Below are 6,718 nucleotides of genomic sequence, written 5' to 3'. Positions count from 1 at the left end.
CACACTCGAAATAGTTGAAGGAAATAAGAAGAAGGAGAAACACTGTCAGTCTAGTGAAGAGGTTTGAGATATTTCAAAACAGAGGTCGTACCTCTCTAGTATCTCTCCTCAGTGCATGTAAACATTCAGCGCAGTGGAGATTTTTCCAGTACTTGACACCACCAGGGCTGATTTATGGAAGCACATCCTGGGACTGTAGGAAGAGGGGGATACCATCCACTTTGGATTTCTTTACACTGCTCTTAAGTGAAGCTCAAGTCTGGAAAAAAAAGAGAAAAAAAATCCACAAGCAGTGCATTGTCTCACTGTGTCCACACACACACACACACACACACACACACACACACACACACACACACACACACACACACACACACACACACCTGGCCCAGGAACAGAGCGATGAACCGAGACCAGCTCTGGGGTTTGGTTCCTAAAACATGCGGCATATGGGCGAGTTACACAGTGTTCTCCTGGAATGCATTACACAGACGTTTGAGTGATGGGACGCTTACAAATGTGATTTTAGGTCGGCGCTGGATTCGAGGAGGAGCGACGCGGGTAAAGTGGTGTCGCTGTTCCTCCTGCAAACCTTGTTTTACCATTTGGCGGCTCGCCTGCCGACCGACATGCTCCGAGGCCCGTGCTTCCACGGCTCGGTGGGCAGGTGACCTCGCTCTCCCTCTCTTCTTCTCTCTCCTCCTCCTTCTCTCTTCTACGCCCACCCCGGGCTTGGCACCACCAGCTGTTGAATGCATCAAGGCCCCAAAATGGCTCCTCAGCTGCTGCTGTGGTACAGAGCAGGAGAGAGAAAAAAAGCCAGACAGGCTGCAGCTGCTGGGCTCAAATCTGGTAAGGTCACTCTCAGAATGAAATGTAGCTTTAGTACCTGCTCAAACACTATTTGGTACCGTGTTATTGAATCAATCCAGCTCGAGAGCCGGACAAATTCAACTGAGAGTTATCAAAAGAAGCACGCAGAGTCATCACAGCGGTCTGAGTGACACTGTCGATACGTGCATCCATGAAACATCTCAATCAATGTGCCTGTGGCTCCAAATATGAGTCACTGACTGCTCTAAGTATCTCCTCTTTACTCAGTTACCACTTTTTGTAATAGGATTAGCATCATTTGTAATCAGATTGATGTAATTATGCTCCATAGGATTTGTCACTCTCCAATCTCGTTAACTGCCGTGTCAGTGGTGAGATAAAGAGCGGGCAGCTGATTTACTGTTGGCGTTGACACGCAGCGAACGCGGCCCTGTGGCAGTATACGGGGGCACCACTCCCACATTAGGGTCTTAAAAGACGGCTGTGTCTAATAAAGCAGCCGGCGGTGTCAAGTTCATGGAACATGTGGCATGAAGCGGTTTCATGTCATCTGCTCTTTGCCAATACTCCCAGAGGGTGAAGCTCCGAGTCGGGTTCAGTTTGCTCAGTTGGTGGATGGATTAATAGTTCACAGCGAGGGGGCGGCGCCCCTCAGGGGGTCGGCTACTCCTGCAGCAGACGGAGGGCACAGAAAGGACTCCTTCAATTTATAAAAAGAGAAAATATCATTTAATAATAAAAAAAACCCTCCATGTTTTCTCAAACAATAAGAATGACAGTTAATTAAAAACTGTGTCTGACTGAACTCACTGTTGAGAAAAACAAACAGCCTCCAACCCACTGAGTTCTGCTTTCCTCACATTAGTGTTTGGGCTAAAACCTGAGAATAATAATAATATCAATAAACATTTTTATAGCACTCACACATGTGAGGCTTTCAAAGAAAGTGTCAAACACGGTGGTGGCATCAAGCTCTCTGGCTGTTTTGTACATTTGATGGAAAGGAGATGGAATAATGAAATCAGCAGCTACACAGGTGAAACTTGTAGGCAGCCAGGATCATGCCAGATGCTTGCTGATGGCTACCTGTGAGTTCTGGTAAAGGTTCAGCTTGCTAAAGGAAATTTAACTAAATATAAACGGAGCGGTATGTTGAAGTAAAACTTGAAAAAGTGCGATGCAAACTGGAAATGCAGAATTTCCCCTTCAAAGTAAAAGCTGTCCTTTGGCTCACCGTTTCCTCTTAAGGCGAGCAGACTTTGTCGGCAACTGCAACTGCTGGCAACCTCAAGTTACCATTTGCAGAACACACATTTTTCCCAAGTAGCTGGTGGTTACCAGCAGGTCACCGATCAGTCTGTAGCTGTGCTACTGGGGTTACTGGGGCTTTAGTAAAAGCGGTTTCACAGCGACTTCCAGCAGCTTCCAGCAACTACTCCAAACCAGTTGGGAGAATACAAATTTATCCTTAGAGACCAGTGCCAGGCAGTTACCAACCAGTGTCTAGCTCTGTGTGACTGGGATCTTAGTAAAAGTGTCCACACCTGTAACTTTAATCGCTAACAAATTTGAACAAGTGATTAAAAAAATTCCCCCATTGTACAGTTGTCTTGAAAAGAGTGATAAGCTGAGACTGAAACTGCTGTTTGTAGCCGGCTGTAACTATGTTACCTTCATAGATGACGTTGGACATTTGACCATGGGAGCCAATGAGGTTTCACTTTCTTAGTCAGCAGCTGATTAAACTGCACTTTTTGGCATTTCAGCAGTGGATTATCTTTCACCTTTTATACTATTCAAACCAAGGGAGCTATAAAACAAAGGTCTGCCTCTGGCACAAAATAATAATAAGAAGAAAATAACATAACAAAATAAGAATAATAACAAAATAAAATACAGGCATGCTACCAGCTTGTAGCAGGAAATACAGTATCTGTGTTTGGGACAGCATCCAAGCATGATTACAAATCGCTGTGATGCTGATTTTTGTAGATGGTGCATGTCATATTTAAGCTAGCAGCTATGACTGTCAAGGACAGATGATGGAACGAACAGTTGAGCTGAAAAGCACAACTAACAAAAAGCCAAAAAGAATTAGCCCCAAATACTGGATAAAGACGTGTTGGGCGGGTACGTCAGACAAAAAAGGTCTCAGCTAACATCCAAATGGCCCTGAGAGCTTTAGACCGGCTGATCCACTTATTAACGAACACTAAGCAGACCGACGGCTTTCCTTCTGAGAAAGGCCCGATCCTTGGAAAGTCCATTTGATTGACTTAAACAACCCCTTCCCACCCACCTACTCCATCTAGCCGGTGCTAAAAGGGTGTTTCCTGACAAGTGAGGTCGTTTTACATTTATGCGTAAAGGTTTTAAGGCCAAGGCTTAGGTTCAAAATTTATTGGCTATTGTATAATGTTTCACGTGGGAGACTGGGCGACTTTGCCTTGTGTTTTGCCATCGGCCCGCACTCAGGAGAGAGCCCATGTATTTTGATAGCAGTGAGAGCTGAAGCTGTCAAAGGCTTTGCCTGAGGGAAGCTCACCTTTTGCATTTCTGACTGATTGCGTAAACTCCTGTCACACAACAAAAGCAGCTCTGTGAGGTCCCCGCCACTGTAATTAACTCTGACTCTGCCTCGGCGGACTGCTTTTACACGAACCTCAAGGTAGCAAATGTATCAAATATTAATCCGCGGTGTGGCGCACACAGATAATTAATTATAAATGCGTATTTGCACAACACGGCACTCTGTTGAAAGCATCCAGCAAGGAAAAATGGATAAACATTGTTAAGGTCGTTCCAACAGCTTCCAGAAAGAGGGATGGCTCGGCTCGATTCAGGTGTTTTCGCTGATTTCAAAAGACCGGCTTCAGGTAGCAGTTTCACTTAAAGGAAATTTAATATAACCTCTGATTGAAAGTCAAGGGCGAGTTTGAGAGTGGGAGGTAAATAAAGTGATGCGAATAGTTCTGCTGCTGCTGTCGCGGTGTCAGCGATAAATGTTTTATCCCTCTGCACTAACCTGCTCATCACTGAGACTCCCGGTTTAGTTATGGCTGCCTTGACCTTAGTCAACACTTGCGCTCGGCATTTCCTTTAGGATGTACTTTAACGCAGCCTTTTTTTCTTTTTCCCCTTTAAAATGACACCCACAGAGTTCATCAAGCATGAGAAAGTGCCCCCGGAGGTTTTCCTGTCTACGTGTTCCTGCAATAAACCCTGAGAGCCAGTGTTCAAAAATGTGGACAGACGCACGCACGTCGCACCTTGACAGAAGTTGGCTCATGAGGTCAGCAAGCACACACCGTAACCCTTTAACCCAGCAAACACACACTAATGAGTCATACGACCGGCCGTGTGGGTGTGTGTCACCGCAAAGATGCAGAGTCAGTAAAAAGTCTCTTGTTAAAGTCAGCTGAAATATGGATTCAAATTACGCCTTAAGACTCCTCTACCTTCCCCATCTAGATAAACAGGAAATCAGCTTTTGCGGTTCCACAAATGTGAAACGAAGCCAAGCTGATCTGTAATTTTGTTTATTGCAGGGCTGCATTAGACTCGCCGCAAGCCGCTTATTTTGGCTTCTCTGGGGCTTCTCGTGTTGCTTTTTTTTAATCTTTCCACCGACTCCTTCCTGCTGACTTTCTTGCATTATCATCACGCTTCATTGACTGAACGTGCAGTCCCAAGTTGCATCGAGCATTTTTTCCCCTCCCCTTCCTCTTGTACTCAGATAAACAATTTAAAAACCTCGGATGTGCCGCACACACATCGGAACAAATTACATGGTCCGGGTATTTGCACGCTCCTGCAAAAGCAGCCATTATGGCACAATTTTTTCATTGTAAACACAATTATGCAAACTGAGTTGGATCTATTTATCTGCTGCTGGGAATTGATGTGCAATTTTCCAAAAAGTGTTTGCCTTGCATTTAAAAAAAATAAAATAACATCAGTTGCTCTACAGTTTGTATATGCATCTCATTCCTTGATATTGAATATGTGTCGAGTTAGGATTGTACAAAAAATGAAAGACAAATAAACAAATGCAAAAAAAGAAAGAAGGAATCTTCAGCAGGGTTTTAAGAACGAGGCAGTTAGTACTGTATATGTATGTAAGCTAATTATTTTGTTTGGATGTGTTTGTTAGTTTAATTGTGAAAATGCACATAATTCACTCTGTCGTGTCGAGGCATTAGCGCAGTCAGGCATCACTTTTACCGGCGGAAGTAGCTCTAAGAAGTCACAACAGCTCAAACTGTGAGCAGGGTGTGCAGTTTCTCAGGCTCTATCGCTGACAAGAGGACATATCCGCAGGTTCTGAAAGCTGTCAGCACACTTGTAGAACAACAGTGCGTCTCCCATAGTTTCTGTCTGCAGTACATACATAATTGACAAATACAACTAGAAAGCTTGAGTTCTTGCTCAGCCCCATGGCGCTGCTGAGCTCTGCATTAGGAATCATTACTTTGCTAAAGAAATAAAAGGATCCTGTTTTTCGTTATGAGTATGCATGTTCCAAAGCAATCGAATCAGTGCCTATGAATGAGCCCAAAGCCAAAACATTGTATTTATTAAAAGTAAAGAAGCCAATACAGAAGTGCCTTGAACCTGCATTTTTCCCCTCCGATGGCCCCATGGACCGAGTCCTGCCGGTGACGTAGTTGTGTAGAAGTCTTTGTTAAATTGCCCAACTTCTTATGTTATGTATGACATCAGTAAATATTTTCTTGATGACTTTATTGGGTTTTAAGTCTTTTGGAACAGCATGACTTTTGTATATAAACCGGGTATGACTTTGTGTGCTGCTAGCATGTGACTCACAAACTGCTATATGACCATAACAGATACAGACGGCCGAAACGAGGAACTCGAGGCTTCAAAACGGAAGCAAATGGGTGACATCACCATGACCACATCGATATTTAGCTATTACAGGAAGATACGGCAAGCTAAAGTTAGCTTGTGCTGTCAACTGAAGAGTTGGTTCATGTCATGTGATATTAGCTACGGACTTGTGTTTAAGACTCATAAGACAACATATGAACAAGTGGTCAGATAACTTCACTCATTTCTTTATTATTTGCTTCAAAAGAGCCAAAGCTTCTGCTAATGTTTTTCACTTTCAGTCAAGTCCTTGTTTCTGACTGGTTGTTGTTTGTTAAGCCAGTTATCGCTGATCTATGAACCATTCAAGCAGGAAGGCACCAAACCCAAGAGATGAACCAGTGTTGCATCTACACAAACATCAAAAAACCAGTTAGACTGAAAATGCCAACGATAACAGAGTATGAGAGACATGGAAAAGTATTTTTTTCACCAAGATGATTCCCAGAGAGGGATTAGCCAAACACTCAGCAGACTGGACAAGTGGGGGACAAGAGAAGAAGAGTCAGGCCTAAAAACTATCTACAGTAGATGAACACTATCTAAGGTCGCGTCCTTAAATAGGGAAAGAAATCCAGCAAAGGCTTGACACAGGGCCTTCAGTTGGTCCATCTACTGTTTGGTCTCCCTGGAGGGTGGCTGTGAAGAAGTCGTTGTTAACAGGGAGAAAAGGCTAACATATGCCACATTACCTGTTTAAGGTATACACATTACATACCTGTTATTAATCTCTGTCTCTCTTCCCAGCATGTCTTTATCCTGTCTTCCTTCTCTCACCCCAACCAATCACAGCAGATGGCCCCGCCCCTCCCTGAGCCTGGTTCTGCTGGAGGTTTCTTCCTGTTAAAAGGGAGTTTTTCCTTCCCACTGTCGCCAAAGTGCTTGCTCATAGGGGGTCATATGATTGTTGGGTTTTTCTCTGTATGTATTACTGTAGGGTCGATCTTACAATATAAAGCACCTTGAGCCGACTGTTGTTGTAATTTGGTGCTGT

At 43.9% G+C, this 6,718-nt stretch overlaps 1 long non-coding RNA gene across 1 annotated transcript; it reads left to right on the top strand.

Moving 5' to 3' along the window:
• Positions 1-378: 378 nt before the first annotated feature.
• LOC143412784 (uncharacterized) lies at positions 379-4,801 on the top strand. The gene is made up of 2 exons (XR_013093322.1): positions 379-852; positions 3,993-4,801. It is a non-coding gene; the product is annotated as an uncharacterized LOC143412784 (long non-coding RNA).
• The last annotated feature ends 1,917 nt before the right edge of the window (positions 4,802-6,718 follow it).

Source organism: Maylandia zebra, linkage group LG15 (assembly GCF_041146795.1).
Source record: "Maylandia zebra isolate NMK-2024a linkage group LG15, Mzebra_GT3a, whole genome shotgun sequence".
NCBI classification, from domain to species: Eukaryota; Metazoa; Chordata; class Actinopteri; order Cichliformes; family Cichlidae; genus Maylandia; species Maylandia zebra.
Note: the sequence above shows the minus strand (reverse complement) of the source record. Positions and strands in the feature narration are given on the sequence as shown.